Below are 18,085 nucleotides of genomic sequence, written 5' to 3' on the forward strand. Positions count from 1 at the left end.
GGGTGGACAGTGAGAGCCTTTTTCCTTGGATGGTGATTGCTAGCATGAGGGGGCATAGCTTTAAATTGAGGGGTGATAGATTTAGGACAGATATCAGGGGCAGTTTCTTTACTCAGAGAGTAGTCAGGGTGTGGAACACACTGCCCGCAACAGGAGGAGACTCACCAAATTTAAGTGGTCTTTGGATAAACATATTGATGAAAATGGAATAGTGTAGGATAGTTGGGGCTTCAGACTGGTTCCACAGGTCAGCACAACATCGAGGGTCGAAGGGCCTACACTGGTCTGTAATGTTCGATGTTCTATAACTCACCCACTGTTACCACCTTCCATTTGCATAATCTAACTGGTTGGCCACAATGCACAGCCATCAGTTCGGGAACTGAAACATGTAACTTGAAGCCTGAGGCCCAATAGCAGAGACAGGACACAATGCAACCTCTGGATCTCCTGAGCTGGTGTCTGCAGAAGGCTGGAAACTGGGAACCCGGTCCTTTTGCTCTTGCCACGCCACTAGCTGGAAACTTATCAATCTGAAGGACTTGTAGCAAATATCATAAAAAAAATCTACAACCGCAAGCAACATTGATTCCTTACAGTGCAGATAGAGGTTATTCCACCCATCCATTCTCCACCAACCCACTGAAGAGCATCCCATCCTAATCCAAACCCCACCCTATCCCATGGCTAACCAACCTAGCCTGCAATATGGGCAATTTAGCATGGCCAATCCTCCTACCCCGCACAGCTTTGGACTGTGGGAGGAAATCAGAGCACCCAGAGGAAACCCAGGCAGACACGGGGAGAATGTGCAAACTCCACACAGTTAGTTGCCCAAGGGTGGAACTGAACCCAATACTCTGGCACTGTGAGGCAGCAGTGCTAACCACTGAGTCAGTGGAAATCAATCGACTACTACACTGAACGAAGTTGATGATCCCTTTAAAAGGAGCTGGTTTTGCTGGGCAACGGGGTGGGGGTTGTTCCGAGGGTATGGGGGTCTCTCCCTGGACTTAAACCCTTGTTCAGAGAGCTTCGGTGAGACTGGTTACAATGCTGGCATCATATTAGTGTCACACTCTGAATAATGTCATCTACTGTCTACCCTGTGTGTGACTGGTGAATGTTTTCTCGCACATCAACACACTCACCAAAGTGGCATCTGGTGCCATTCTCAGCAGGGGTGTGTGTGTGTGTGTATGTGTGTGTGTGTGTGTGCCTGTGTGTGTGTATGCGCGTGCGGCAGCCAAAAGGTCAAAACAGGTGACAGAGCCCAATCTCGCCTTCAGATTGTCATCTCCATCCATATTTCAAATTCCATAGCTAGAGCGCCAACACATGGTGGGTTAGAGAGTTGCTCCCAAAATCCCAAGAAGAGAATGGGCAATCAATGTGAGGAATTCTAATATCCAATGACAGCTGAATTGGGGTTGAATAAAAAGTGCATATTTTCATCATCTTAAACCCAAACTAGCCCTCCATCTGATCCCTCCCCTTTACATACGATCTCAAAGGTCTGCAGTGTAGAAAAAGGCCCTTTGGCCTGTCATGGCTCAGGATGGGCAGGACTCTCAGCTTAATGTTCCAGGATACAAATGCTACAGGAAGGATAGAAAGGGAGGCAAGAGAGGAGGGGGAGTGGCATTTTTGATAAGGGATAGCATTACAGCTGTGCTGAGGAAGGATATTCCTGGAAATATATCCAAGGAAGTTATTTGGGTGGAACTGAGAAACAAGAAAGGGATGACCCATCAGCCTTCCTTTTCACCCTAACAGGAATATACTTTCTCTGGATTCTCATTATCTCATTTCTGAAGGTTTCTCATTTTCCAGCTGTCCCTTTACCTGCAAACATCTGCCCCCAATCAGCTTTTGAAAGTTCTTGCCTAATACCGTCAAAATTGGCCTTTCTCCAATTTAGAACTTCAACTTTTAGATCTGGTCTATCCTTTTCCATCATTATTTTAAATCTAATAGAATTATGGTCGCTGGCCCCAAAGTGCTCCCCCACTGACACCTCAGTCACCTGCCCTGCCTTATTTCCCAAGAGTAGGTCAAGTTTTGCACCTTCTCTAGTAGGTACATCCACATACCGAATCAGAAAATTGCCTCATACACACTTAACAAATTCCTCTCCATCTAAAGCCTTAACACAATGGCAGTCCCAGTCTATGTTTGTAAAGTTAAAATTCCCTACCATAACCGCCCTATTTTTCTTACAGATAGCTGAGGTCTATTACAAGTTTGTTTCTCAAAGGTGGGATATCTGGTTGGCATGGACTGGTTGGACCGAAGAGTCTGTTTCTATGCTATACATCTCTATGACTCTATGACTCAATGTCTGTGCCAGTCAGAACCAACTGCCTCACGATTCCAGTCTCACTTCCCAGCATGTAACCCATTGCCTTGGCTTCACAGGTGTACATTTAAAATTTTCTTCAATGCGGACAAAGTTAAAAATCACACAACACCAGGTTATCATCCAACAGGTTTATTTGGAAACACGAGATTTATTTGCAGGTAGTTGTGGCTGAGTGGTTAAAGTGATGGATTAGAAATCGATTGGTGTTTCCCCTTGCAAGTTTGAATCCTGCTGACTATGTTTCCTCAAATTGTCAAATTTGGTGGCACGGTGGCTCAATGCTTAGCACTGCTGCCTCACAGCGCCAGGGACCTGGGTTTGATTCCAGCTTCGGATGACTGTCTATTTGGAGCTTGCACATTCTCCCCACATCCGCGTGGGTTTCCTCCGGGTGCTCCGGTTTCCTCCCACAATCCAAAGACGTGCAGACCAGGTGAACTGGCCATGCTAAATTGCCCGTAGTGTAAGGTGCATTAGTCAGGGGGAAATATTGGGTCAGTATGGACTTGTTGAAGGGCGTGTTTCCAAACTGCAGGGAATCTAGTCTGCTCCTTCTTCAATGTGATGAGGGTCTCTGCCTCTCCCACCCTTACAGGCAGCGAGTTCCAGATTCCTACCACCCTCTGGGTGTCAAGGCCTCTCCTTCAGGACAAGACAAGCGGCAGACAGCTAACCCATTCTGAGGGGGCGAGATATTGATTGAAGAATCACTATGTGAGTTATTGGGGGGAATGAGCTGGTCATCGATGTTATCTGCTTCTGCAGGGTCCTGGGCTGAAGAAAGGGCATGGAACCAAAATGCTACATCTCCTTTGTCTCCACAGATGGGGCAGACCTGCTAAGTTTTCTCAACATTTTATATTTTTGCGTCGCATTTCCAGCTTCCGTAGTTCTTTCAATTTTTAGTCCCCGCAGGGTGTTGGATATTTAAACTTCAAGAAGTCTTACACCCAGCACCGAGCTCACATGCTCTTTTGAGATGATTCATCCTTTTGTGTTGGGACGAACCAAATTAAAGCACAATGAACACTAATTTAAAGGTGATTTAAGCACAAATTAACACAAAATAATACCTGATTAAAAGCAGAAATCAACACAGATCAAAGCTCATTAAACATGCGTTAACACAAATTAAAAACTGATATTCATTTGGAAGTACATGGCAATAACCTTTTTATCGAGTTGATGTTTGCAATGAATTCCACTTTTCCAATCCTCTCAATACAATCCTTCAATAATGGAACCGGATATGAATCTGGTTTCTTTTCCAGGTTGACTGGCGGCATAGTGGTTAGCACTGCTGCCTCACACTGCCAGGGACCCGCGTTCAATTCCACCCCCTGTCTGTGTGGAGTTTGCACGTTCTCCCTGTGTCTGTGTGGGTTTTCTCCCACCCTGCAACGATGTGCAGGGTTCAGTGGATTGGCCATGCTAAATTGCCCATAGAGTCCAGGCGAGGTGGACCAGCCATAGTAAATGCAGGGGTAAGGCTGTGACTCTGGGTGGGATGCTCTTCAGAGGGTCAGTGTGGACACGATAGGCCAAATGTCCAGTGTCCACACTGGAGGGGTTTGGTGACTTGCCAACAACCTTTACACAACTGCTGTGATCCACCTGGCTTTGGTGCGAGCACAATCTGTGAGCTTTACTGACTTGGTTCACTAATGCTTTTGCCCATCAAGAACATGATCTTATCACTCACTTGAGCTAACTTCTCTGCTGATTCTATTAGCATGTTGTTTTAAGGATAACACATATGCAAGTTAAACATCATGTCTGAGCAAAAACATTTTCCTGGACTGTATGTATAAATGGATATACAGTCTGTAATATCTTTTGTGAGTCACATCAATAGATTTTTGGAAGGCTGCACATTATTTCATTTCTCTTCTTAAACATCCCTCTTTTACCCAGATTATTAGATGGTTACATTTTGAATGGTCATTTCCTGCTATTTTTGTTTAACTCCCTATTTCTTTCACCTCAGTAAATGTATTTCCTGGCTGACTACCATCCCAACCCTAATATCGCTTTAACATATTAATAAGAAACAACTGCTGATTTGTCCTGCTGCCTGGAGTACTCGTTACATCACCGAATTACTCAGGTTTGGAAGAAAGCCATTCAGTCCCTGATACCCGCACAGGTTTCCTTCATCTCTAGTGATCGTTCTTGTATTTGTTTCGTCTCCTCATGATAAATTAATGTTTATCAATTTTGAGAGACAATAATGCTGTCTACTGTGAAGACTGATGCTAATTATTTCTTCAATTCCTCTGCCATTTCCGGGTTCCCCATTATTATTTCCCTCATTCTCTCAGGCGCCAATGTTAACTTTGGCTTTTCTCTTCCTTTTAATATATTTAAAGAAGCTCTTACCATCCATCTTGACAATGCTTGCAAATTTAGTCTCAACATGTATTTTCTTTCTTTTTTTGTTGGTTTGAAACTTTCCCAATCCTCTGGCTTTCCACTAATCGCTACCACATTGTATGCTCTTTTTCTTCAAATTTGATGCTGTCCTTAACTTCCTTAGTTGGCCATGGGGAGTTGGTTTATCTTCTTCCCGGAATCCTTCTTCCTCACTCGGACATTTCTTTGTTATCAGCCACGATCTTCTTCGAATGCTTGCTATTCTCCCTCCAGGGCTTTTGCAGTTAAACCGCTTTCTTAACCCACTCCAGCCAGCTCTGCCCTCATTCCTCTGCGATTACCCTTGTTTAAGTTGAGCGCAGTTGTTTCTGACCCAAGTCATTTGTTGTCCAATTGAATTCTTAAATTCTATCATGTTATGATCGCTATTCCTGAGCAGAACATCTACTCTGACATTATTTATTAAACTTGGATAATGGCATATCCAAAACTCCAAAGTAGTCTGAGCTGGTTCGATCCATAGCGTAGATTTCGGAAATTGTCCTGAATACACTGCCTGAATCCTTCCTCATGGTTTACTCTGGTGATCTAACAAACCCTAAATCCACATGAAGATTAACGTCACCCATGATTATGCACTGACTTTGTTATATGCCCTCACTATTTTCTGACTTAGTCTCTGTCCCACTGTATAGCTACTGTTCGAGGTCTTACAGATTACGCCGACTGCTTCATTTCAAAGCTCCATCCAAATGGATTCTATACCTGCTGATCTAACATCTTTTCTTGCTGTCATACGTATTCCAACCTGCCTGTCTTTTGGAAAACTTAGTTCCCAGATTTGATCTCCATGTCACTGCAATGGCTGTAAGATCATATCATATTTGTATGGTTAATTCTTCCATTTTGTTCTGAATACGTTTGCCTTTTTGACCATAGTTTCCCACTTTGACCCTATTGACTGATGTTTCTCGATGTTTGTATAACCCGCCCCTTCTTGTCCCATTCTGGAGTATCAGTAGCTGCCCTGTAAAACTGCCTTGCTCTCTTGTTTTTTTTAAGCTTACCCTCCCCCCACCACTCTGCGCCCGATAAGAAACTGATTTCCACCCATCCATGAGAATTCAAACTGTGATCACTTTGGTTTGGTGGAAATGTTTGCCACTGTCAATAACACTGAAGACTCCAGGAGCCAGCAAGGGCTTGCAAGGAGACATGAGCAAACAGGTAGCAACAGAATCTGGTTCTTGGATGGAGGATGACTGCCTTCCCTTCGGGAATTGTGAGGGGACAGAACAGCCTGATGCTCGATGTGCACACCCTACCATGATAATGTTTGAGGTGGAGGTGTGGATAGGAAGCTGGGGTTTTCACACATACATTCAGTGGGAAGTGCTTACCACAGAGGGTTCTGCCTCCTTTTGGGTGGTGACGGACAAGAGATCTCCATGAGTCCGGCTAGGATACTGCTCTCTTCCGTGATGCTTTGAGGGTGTTTGTAAGATGTTTTCTCTTCTCTTCTTGGAACTGCTTGTGATGGGGAAGTTCAGAGGAGAGAACTTGCTTTGTATCAGAGTTGCAAATGATGGCACCTTCCCGATGTGATAAATTGACAGGAACTGTCTCTTTGAAGCTGGGGATGTTTACCTGAGGGAGGATACTGACAATGCAGCAGCTAATCCATTGGGATGGCAGGAATGTGAGGAGGCATCTTTAGCAATAATTCTCCAAGGATTTGAGATGACTGTGATACATTGCCCATGTCTCCAATGCTTACAGAAGGCCTGAAAATATAAATGCCTTGCAGGCCATGAGCGTAGTGTCAAGCTTGAGGTCTCCATCATCAAACACTCAAAGGCTACCCTGGTGGCATTGTTGAATTTCATTGGCCATGCTCTCACTGAGAGGAAGCTCCCACACTGTGAGAATTGATTCAGATTTCCCAGTGACTTGCTGTGGGTCTTGATCATCAGGGGCCAGTGTTCCAATGTGGGAACAGCTCAGCGCAGATCTCTGTCTTCCGGGTGTATAGCCTAAGGGCAACTCTCTCCAATGCTTCAGTGAAGATATCCATAATGGTTTAGACTGGACCTCTGAACGTTCAGAGATAAACATTGTCAGCGCACTACAACTTAGTGATAGATGTTGGGGCCTCCTTGGACTGGAAGCGATGAGGATGGAAGTGTCCTGCTCATCCTGTAGGGAAGCTCCAATCCGACGAGAAACTGCATAGATGCAGTGAGAATTAATGAAAAAAGCTTTGGTATTGTGGCGTGGCTCAACCTGACCCCAGTTTGCGCTCATATTGGGTGAGTGATGGACCCGTTGGTGAGGATCACTGCTTGCATAACAATGAGCAATGAGCAGAGAATTGCAATGAATTTCTACAGCAGCCAATTTTGGGGTGAATGCTTCATAGTGCCTCCCGATTGCTGCTGCTGCTATTGAAGGCGTTTCCATGAAGATCCTATCCATGGTGCATCACGATAAATGGAATTAGCATCACAGTCGCAGCAATACAGGAGGAGAATACTTGCAAAGGCCTGCCCTGTGGCAGACAGCAGGGAGACCCTTTCTGGTTATGGCAACTAATCTTATTTCTTGTCTCCAGGACAGTTATGGCATCTCAGAAACCCCCTGCCATGCTGCCCACATTCTGGATGGTGGGATGGGTTGATGTCTCTGTCCTATGACTGCTTCCCCACTGCACTCTAATGCTTTGCTGGGATACCAAGTGTGCAAGTGGCCTTGACGGCTCCTTTCTGTCAGATGACCTTTGTGCCCTCAGTCTGAGGTTATGCTGCTGTTGTTTTGCAGTGGGGTGGGGCTGAGAACACAGAAAGAGAGAAGCTTAAAAGTTGGGAGCAGGAGTAGGGCTTTTGGGCCTTTAATCCAGCTCTGCCATTTCAGTCTGATTTTCCAACTCAGTATTGTGATAGGCTATTTTGTTCTCAGTTTGTTTTCAAGAGAAGCCGTAAAGACAGAGTTGCCAAGGAGTGTACGAAATGTCTAGTTTAACAATGAAAGGAGAGTGGCCAGTACTCCTGGTTCAGGGTTGTTTTTTAAGTTTGTCTTTAGCTGTAGCAGTCACAAGATGTGAGAGTCCAGGGGAGTTGCAAGCTTCAGAAACGAATTCCACTGACTTTCTTCTGAAATCTCTCTCTGGATGTTGTTCTCTCCTGCCTGTAAGAATCTATGTTTGAACTTACCTTTTTGCCAAGGGGTGCGTTTGCAGGATGTTACATATTGGAACTGTTAATTAGTAATAGTCTCCGTATCAGGTTGGGTTAAGTTTTCCAATAGTTAAGTTATTTTAAATTTCACTTTCTTTTTGTTGGTGTTTCAACTGGTAGTGTTCATATAAATTCTGTTTTGCTTAAAGCCGAGTGGTTTGACCAGCTGCATCACGCTTGGAACACCTACTTCACATCTACCTTTAGCAGATAGTGAAGGGGTCTGTCAGAGAATACAGCAGAATATAGATAGACCGGAGAGTTGGGCAGAGAAATGGCAGGTGGAGTTCAATCCGGACAAATGTGAGGTGATCCATTTTGAAAGATGAAATTCAGGAGCGAACTATACAGAAAAATGGAAAGTCCTGGGGAAAATTGATGTACAGAGAGATCTGGGTGTTTAGGTCCATTGTTGCCTGAAGGTGGCAATGGAGGTCAATAGAGCGGTCAAGAAGGCATATGACAGGCTTTCCTTCATTGGTTGGGGTATTGAGTACAAGAGTTGGCAAGTCATGTTACAGTTGTATAAGACTTTGATTCGGCCACATTTGGAATACTAAGTACTGTTCAAAGTTTGTGCGAAGATTTGTAGCTCGGGTGCTCGTTGTGGTGGTTCTGTTCGCCGAGCTGGAAGTTTTTGGTGCAAACGTTTCGTCCCCTGGCTAGGCGACATCCTCAGTGCTTGGGAGCCTCCTGCGAAGCGCTTCTTTGATGTTTCCTCCGGTGTTTATAGTGGTCTGTCCCTGCCGCTTCCGGTTGTCAGTTTCAGCTGTCCGCTGTAGTGGTTGGTATATTGGGTCCAGGTCGATGTGTTTGTTGATGGAGTTTGTGGATGAATGCCATGCCTCTAGGAATTCCCTGGCTGTTCTCTATCTGGCTTGCCCTATAATGGTAGTGTTGTCCCAGTCGAATTCATGTTGCTTGTTGTCTGCATGTGTGGCTACTAAGGATAGCTGGTCGTGTCGTTTCGTGGCTAGTTGATGTTCATGTATGCGGATTGTTAGCTGTCTTCCTGTTTGTCCTATATAGTGTTTTGTGCAGTCCTTGCATGGTATTTTGTACACTACATTAGTTTTGCTCATGTTGGGTATCGGGTCCTTCGTTCTGGTGAGTTGTTGTCTGAGCGTGGCTGTTGGTTTGTGTGCCGTTATGAGTCCTAGGGGTCGCAGTAGTCTGGCTGTCAGTTCTGAGATGCTCCTGATGTATGGTAGTGTGGCTAGTCCTTTTGGTTGTGGTATGTCCTCGTTCCGTGGTCTTTCTCTTAGGCATCTGTTGATGAAGTTGCACGGGTATCCGTTTTTGGCGAATACCTTGTATAGGTGTTCCTCTTCTTCTTTTGGTACGGTTCTGGTCACCACATTACCAAAAGAATGTGGATTCTTTGGAGAGGGTGCAGAGGAGGTTCACCAGGATGTTGCCTGGTATGGAGAGTGTTAGATATGAGGAGAGGTTGAGTAGATTAGGATTATTTTCATTTGAAAGAAGGAGGTTTGGGGGCGGGGGGGTAACCTGATTGAGGTCTACAAAATCATGAGAGGTACAGACAGCGTGGATAGCAAGAAGCTTTTTCCCAGAGTGGAGGACTCAATTACTAGGGGTCATGAGTTCAACTTATGAGGGGAAAAGTTTAGAGGAAGCTTTTCACGCAGAGGCTGGTGGGTGCCAGGAACACGTTGCCAGTGGAGGTGGTAGTGGTGGGCACAATAGCATCATTTAAGATATATCCAGACAGTTGCATGGATGGGCAAGGAATAGAGAGATAGAGATCCTTAGAAAATAGGTGACAGGTTTAGATTGAGGATCTGGATCGGCACAGGCTTGGAGGGCTGAAGGGCCTGTTCCTGTGCTGTAATGTTAAAATAAGGAAAAGTTCTGGGCTAGGCTACTTTCTTAAAAATGTTGTTTAAGGTTCGGGCCTGGTCCATAACAGAATGCTGTTCCTGCTTTCATTCACATGGCCTTTAACCAACCCAACCGCCCCGTGGCTGAACACTTTAACTCCCCCTCCCACTCCGCCAATGACATGCAGGTCCTTGGCCTCCTCCATCGCCAGACCCTGGCCACACGACGCCTGGAGGAAGAGCACCTCATCTTCCGCCTAGGAATCCTCCAACCACACGGGATGAATGTAGATTTCTCCAGCTTCCTCATTTCCCCTCCCCCCACCTTATCTCAGTCCCAACCCCCGGATTCAGCACCACCCTCTTGACTTGCAATCTTCTTCCCGACCTCTCCGCCCCCACCCCCTCTCCGGCCTATCACCCTCACCCTCACCTCCTTCCACCTATCGTATTCCCAGCGCCCCTCCCCCAAGTCCCTCCTCCCTACCTTTTATCTCAGCCTGCTTGGCACACCCTCCTCATTCCTGAAGAAGGGCTTATGCCCGAAGCGTCGATTCTCCTGCTCCTCGGATGCTGCCTGGCCTGCTGTGTTTTTCCAGCACCACATTTTTCAACTCTGGTACTCCAGCATCTGCAGGCCTCACTTTCTCCCTTGAACCATTTTAGCCCAATGAAGTATATCTACCTCCTCCTTCCAGAAGCATCAATGTCAATGGCAGAGTCTTGGTTCAGGAGGTACTCAGAGTGCGCCTTCCAATGAGTGCCGACTGACTGCCTGCCTGTTTTGGAGAAGCTCTCAGTTGTGTAGGACTGAGGGCTTCTTTGGGAATCCTATGTCCAGTTCTGGTCACTCTGGTACAGGAAGGATATTGATAAATTGAAGAGGGTTCGGAAAAGACTTGCCATTGTGTTGCCGGAACTGGAGCGTTTCCATTATCAAAATCGTCTGGAAGCTTTTTCACTGGAGCACAGGTTGAAGGTGACCTTATAAAATGTTATTGAATCAGGAAGGGCATGGATAAGGTGAACAACATCGTTTTGGCCGAGGGTGGGGGAGTTCAAAACGAGGGGGCATATTTTTAAGGTGAGAGGAGAAGATTCAAAAAGGACCCGAGAGCACCTTTCTCACACAGAGAGCATGGTTTGTGTGCGGAATGAACTGCCAGAGACTGTGGTGGATGCAGGCACAGTTACAACATTTAAAAGACATTTAGGTAAGTACATGAAAAGCAAAGGGTTGGAGGGATATGGGCCCGGAGCAGGCAGTTGGGACTAGTTTAGTTTTGGAAGATAGAGGGGAGGGGCTGGTTGTACTGAGGGCTCCGTCTCCGTGCTGTACGATTGTATGACTGTGATTAAGAATCGACATATGTCATTGATATCAGTGAGTGTCTTGGTTTCCTGAGCTCTCTCCATCCACCATCTGTCCTTTACTTCATGGGTTTCTTTTCTGGATCTCAGCTTTCATTTGTTTTCTTTCCTTTGAGGTTTGGGGGAGATTCCAGTTCAGGAACATCTTGTGATCAATTATTCGCTGTTGGATTTTCTGGTCCTGATGTTTCCTGGTAGGGAGAGTTGAGGATTTCCTGCCAAGTGCTCTTTGCGATGGGTTTTACGGGCAGAGCAGACACTGTGGACATCTCTGGTTCCTGTTCATTGAGAATCAGGGTGGGAGTGTCGGCTGGGAGGGATTGACAGTGCCAGTCTGTCTCCGCAGAGTCCTTGAGTCCAGCAACATTGAATTTCCTGTGGCTGTATTCCTGCTGCTGCCATTGCAGACTGCATTAGGCAGTCTGACATTGCCTGCTCCTGTCGTAGTCTGGTGAAAGGGGACATCCTGATGGAAGCAAGCAGATGCCAAACGTCAGAGTGACGCCGGTGTGATGACCTGTATGGAGTCATGGAGATGTGCAGCATGGAAACAGACCCTCCGGTCCAACTCATCCATGCCAACCAGATATGCGAAAGTAATCTTGTCCCACTTTCCAGCACTTGGCCCATATCCCGTTAAACCCTTCCGATTCATATACCCATCCAGATACCTTTTAAACGTTATAATTGTACTAACCTCCATCATTTCCTCTGGCAGCTCATTCCATACATGCACCACCCTCTACATGAAAATGTTGCCCCTTACATCCCTTCTAAATCTTTCCCCTCTCACCCTAAACTTATGCCCTCTAGTCCTGGACTCCCCCACCATATCCATGCACCTCATGATTTAATAAGCCTCTGTAAGGTCACCCCTCAGCTTCCAATGGTCCAGGGAAAATGGCCCCATCCTGTCCAGCCTCTCCATATAGCTCAAACGTTCCAACCCTGGGAACATTCTTGTAAATCTTTTCTGAACCCTATCAAGTTTCACAACATCTTTCTGATAGGAAGGAGACCAGAATTGCACGCAATATTCCAACAGTGGCCTCACCAATATCCTGTACAGCCACAGCATGACCTCCCAACTCCAATACTTAATACTCTGACCAATAAAGGAAAACATACCAAACGCCTTCTTCACTATCCTATCTACCTGTGACTCCACTTTGAAGGATCTATGAACCTGCACTCCAAGGTCTCTTTGTTCAGCAACACTCCCCACTTAAGTGTATAGGTTCTGCCCTAATGGGCCTTTCCAAAATGCAGCACCTCACATTTATCTAAATTAAACTCCATCTGCCACTCCTCAGCCCATTGGTTCATCTGATTAAGATCCTGTTGCACTCTGAGATAACTTTCTTTGCTGACCACCACACCACCAATTTTACTGTCATCTGCAAACTTACTTACTATACCTCCTATGTTCACATCCAAATTAGTAGACCCAGCACCAATCTTTGCGGCACTCCACTGGTCACAAGCCTCCAGTCTGAAAAACAACTCTCCACCACCACCCTCTGTCTTCTATCTTCAAGCTAGTTCTGTATCCAAATGGCTAGTTCTCCCTGCATTCCATGTGATCTAACCTTGCCAGCCAGTCTACCATGAGGAACCTTGTCGAATGCCTTAATGAAGTCTATATGGATCATGTTCACTGATCTGCCCTCATCAATCCTCTTCTTTACTTCTCCAAAAACTCAATCAAGTTTGTGAGACACGATTTCCCACTCATAAAGCCATGTTGACTATCCCTAATCAGTTCTTACCTTTCCAAATACATGTAAATCCTATCCCTCAGGATTCCCTCCAACAATTTGCCCACCACCGATGTCAGGCTCACTGGTCTGTAGTTCCCTGGCTTGTCCTTACCACCCTTCTTAAATAGTGGCACCACGTTGGCCAACCTCCAGTCTTCCGGCACCTCACCTGTGACTATCGAAGATACAATTATCTCAGCAAGAGGCCCAGCAATCACTTCTCTAGCTTCCCACAGAGTTCCAGGGTACACCTGATCAGGTCCTGGGGATTTTTCCACCTTTATGCGTTTTAAGAATTCCAGCATTTCCTCCTCTGCAATATTCCAAATATAATATTTCAAGATGTCACTATCTATTTCCCCACATTCTGAATTTTCCTAGTCCTCCTCCACAGTTGTGTTTGACCAGGTTGTGCTCCTGACATTTCATCAGGAGGAGGACCGCCTTTACATTTCCTTCCCCTTTGGCGTTCCTTGCAAATCATTCCATTCCAGAGATTTGTGCCCCTCCCGACTCCGGCTTCAAATCACCATGGAGAATCGAGTGTCTTTCTTTAGGACCCAGGACAATGACTGTCCAAGGCTGAAGTAAGATTCCTCTTTGGCCTCTTCACTTGCATCAAGGGTTGGGCCTTATAAACTGAGGAGAAAGTAAAGACTGCAGATGCTGGAGATCAGAGTCGAGAGTGTGGTGCTGGAAAAGCACAGCAGGCCAGGCAGTATCCGAGGAGCAGGAGGATTGACGTTTCGGGCATAAGCTTTTCATCAGGAATGAGGCTTGTGGGCCAAGATCCCCCTTCATTCCTGATAAAGGGCTTATGCCCAAAACGTCGATTCTCCTGCTCCTCGGATGCTGCCTAGCCTGCTGTGCTTTTCCAGCACCACACTCTCGATTCATGAGCCAAGGACGGTTCGGCCTTGGGGTTAGAGGAGCCAAAGGGCGATGAGGTGTTTCATTATCCCGTAGGGCGACTGTTTGAGACATTCAACTCATTTTTTCTTAACGGAAAAAACAATCTCATGTAGTTGTCCATCTTCCTGAGATTTACTCTTCCTGAAGAATGTGTATTGTCAGCTTGATAACTGAGCCGATCTTCTCCTGCTCATTGGGTTGCACTCAGAGCAGCAATGTCAACAACTCAGCTACAGAGTTCCCGGGCCTTTCACGATAAAGATGTGACATTCAGTTCTATCACTGCTGCGGTTTTCCCTGAGCATCCTAAAGTTTCAGGCCTGTAGGTCGTGGAATGTCCCTTCTCAATAAAATAGCAGATCTTTCAGGACAGATAAAAGCAACATTGGCCAACTGAATAGCTTGCTTGGAAAACTAGCCAACAGAAGAACATGCTGAAACTTAAATCAGGCCACGTAGATATGCAAACCACTTACCTAATTTGTTACATTGACTAGGTTTTTGATTACTTTACAGTGTGGAAACAGGCCCTTCGGCCCAACAAGTCCACACCGACCCGCCGAAGCGTAACCCACCCATACCCCTACATTTACCCCTTACCCAACACTACGGGCAATTTAGCATGGCCAATTCACCTGACCTGCACATCTTTGGACTGTGGGAGGAAACCGGAGCACCCGGAGGAAACCCACGCAGACACGGGGAGAACGTGCAAACTCCACACAGTCAGTCGCCTGAGGCGGGAATTGAACCCGGATCTCTGGCGCTGCGAGGCAGCAGTGCTAACCACTGTGCCACCGTGCCGGTATTGATGGAATAGTGGAACTGAGATATTAAGCCAGGAAACTCGCTGTATTTACTGTCAAATTGGATCAAGTCAGATAGTTATAGAACATACAACATAGAACAGTACAGCACGATACAGGCCCTTCAGCCCACAATGTCTTAATCTAAGATCAACCGAACCTATACGCCCCTCAATTTACTGCCGTCCATGAGGAACCTTGTCGAATGCCTTAATGAAGTCTATATGGATCTTGTCACTGCTCTGCCCTCATCAATCCTCTTCTTTACTTCTCCAAAAACTTAATCAGGTTTGGGAGACATGATTTCCCACTTATAAAGCCATGTTGACTATCCCTAATCAGTCCTTACCTTTCCAAATACATGTAAATCCTATCCCTCAGGATTCCTTCCAACACCTTGCCCACCACCAATGTCAGGCTCACTGGTCAAAAATTCCCTGGCTTGTCCTTACCACCCTTCTTAAATAGTGGCACCACGTTGGCCAACCTCCAGTCTTCCGGCACCTCACCTGTGACTATCGAAGATACAATTATCTCAGCAAGAGGCCCAGCAATCACTTCTCTAGCTTCCCACAGAGTTCCAGGGTACACCTGATCAGGTCCTGGGGATTTTTCCACCTTTATGCGTTTTAAGAATTCCAGCATTTCCTCCTCTGCAATATTCCAAATATAATATTTTAAGATGTCACTATCTATTTCCCCATATTCTGAATTTTCCTAGTCCTCCTCCACAGTTGTGTTTGACCAGGCTGTGCTCCTGACATTTCATCAGTCCAGCAGTCGCTTAACTGCCCCAGTGTAAAATATTCAACACGATTGACTATTGAATGGGTGTTGATGAGATAATGTTGCAAGGTTTTGGGTGGAACAGTAGTATGGAGTTACAGTGGAACTGTATTTGAGACAGCTCAGTTCCTTGGTTTAGCTTGATGAATGGAGAAATCACAATATCCAGCACTGTCTTTTGTAACCTCATTCCTGGGACAGAAACTGAATTCACACGGAGTGACTGAATTCTGGTATTTGCATTGTTATATCAAACTTCTGTCGCTAAATGATAATAAGCCACTGTACTTGGGAACGACCTGGATCACTGTTTAAAAGAAGCTATTCAAATCAGAGTGGTCTCACACACATACACACATTCCAGAGAGAGCATGAGCTCCAAGAAACAGGAACATTGGGAGCAGGAAGAGCAGCCTTAACTTCAGATCGACATGTTGTAATCAGGGTCGGAGAAACTTCTTTATCATCAAGCATTTCCAAAACACATTCTAAACCAGTGTGAGAGCACAGACATTTAAGAGCTGAAAGGTACTCAGGAAAGTAGAGGGAAAGATGGGTTTTATAGAATTGCATATATTTCTATCTTGTGTTTCAACAATAATGAACCATGTCTCATGGTAAGCCACATCTCATTATTAATGTAAAATGAGTCCCGCTAACTGCTGCCTCACAGTGCTAGGGACCAGCCTCAATTCCAGCCCCAAGTGACTGTCCGTGTGGAGTTTGCACATTCTCCCATAGTGTGCAGGGATGTGTTGGTTAGGTGCTTTAGTCAGGGGAAAATGTAGAGTAATAGGGTAGGGTAATGAGTCTGGGTGGGTTACTCTTCGGAGGGTTGGTGTGCACCTGTTGGGCCGAAGGGCCTGTTTCCACATTGTAGGGATTTTATGAACAATTCTATGGACTAGATCAGGCACAGACAATAACAATGCTTTCTGGCCCCAAACCTAATTTGGTGGGGTGGAAGGTTGCCTGTACAGGCTCTTTTGGGTGAGCACTGCACACTCACTAAGACACAGCTCCCCTTCCAGCAGAGTGAAGACTTTGGCGAGTGGCAGAGATAGTCCAGCTGATTGTATACTCGACTCCATTGCAGAGCGGGGACTAACTCAGTGTCATCACTAAACCAATCCTCCATCCTTGGAGGCCATGGTCCTCCTGGCTTCAAGGTTGACATCAAAGCAACTGTGACTAGGTGGAGACATGATTTGGAGATGCCGGTGTTGGACTTGGGTGTACAAAGTTAAAAATCACACAACACCAGGTTATAGTCCAACAGGTTTAATTGAAAGCACACTTGCTTTCGGAGTGACGCTCCTTCATCAGGTGATAGTGGAGGGCTCGATCCTAACACAGAATTTATAGCAAAAACTTACAGTGTAATGTAACTAAAATTAAACACTGAAAAATTGATTGTCTGTTAAGCCATTCATCTTAAGGGAAAGATGAGGCCAGTATTTCCTTTCCAAAACAGTCGATAGAAAAGATGCCATCTAGTATTTCACAAAGCCATACTTAATCCCTGAACAGTGCCACACCAGTCTATGGGTAGCAACCAAGCAACTGCGTTGGGACCACTTACACAATGCTGGAATTGATGAAGAAATAATTCATAACTGTTAGTAAATGAAGGCTGGATTTTGCATCATTTTATGAGTAAATCTTTATCACGTTTTACGTATTGAAAAGGCCGTTAATGTAGAAGAGAAAAGATGTCTCCCGTCCTTTGTCAGCTCAAACTGCCCTTGAGACTGAAAGCCACAAATACACGAATGAATAGAGGTCTGTCATTCTGAGATATAACAGCAGACAGTGCAAAAACTTAAGGCAGTTTACGCAGATGGGAAAGCCAATTAAGTTAACCATTACCATAGTATAAGCAAGTTGAGGTTAAGCAATAACATGTCATGAACCTTGGGTAGGGGGAGGGGGTGTTGTTGGGAGGTACAAAATAAGCTTATGAGCACCACATTGTGAGTGCTCCCAATATCCTGAGGAAAGTTTAAGTGTGCTCCTGGCCCAGGTTGGATTTTGCTCGATCAAAGGGATGCCTTTTTGGATTTAGCAACTTTCAAAGACAAGAGTCAGGGGCTTTTGTCCATGTGAGCACTTGAGATGTTTTGTCTCACGGAAGGAAGTGATTTCATATCCAAAAGTTAGGTTTCAGACCCAGTATTTATGACAAGGATAACACTTGTGTCTCTTACACGTTCTTTCAATAGAGTTTCATTGTCAGATGAGCATCTCACTTTAATGAAACTTAATAAAATTGGTGATAGAAAAATCATGATAGAAAAATCACACTTTAGAAACAGTGCTTAAACTGTTGTCACTGTAATTGTGCTCCTGCCAACACACATTTTAAACATTGGTGCTGTAGAAACAGAGTCCCAGATTTGTCAATGGTGCTCCAGTAAATTTGATGAAACACATTATAATGGAATGACCTGCCAATGAATTTAGAGCCTGTCTTACCTCATGCCTTATTTCTGCTAAACCTGATGAAATGTTTGAAAATTATAGTTTGAAGCAATTATTCCAACTGCCTTTTAATGAGTTGAATTCAACCAGATCGAACAAACCAAACTCGCTAAACTCCTTTTTTAAAAAATTTACAAAGTATTTGTGGCAGCACATACAA

This window comes from Chiloscyllium plagiosum, unplaced genomic scaffold, assembly GCF_037043375.1.
Source record: "Chiloscyllium plagiosum isolate Xiang-an unplaced genomic scaffold, Cpla_swu_hap1 HiC_scaffold_12, whole genome shotgun sequence".
Taxonomy (NCBI): domain Eukaryota; kingdom Metazoa; phylum Chordata; class Chondrichthyes; order Orectolobiformes; family Hemiscylliidae; genus Chiloscyllium; species Chiloscyllium plagiosum.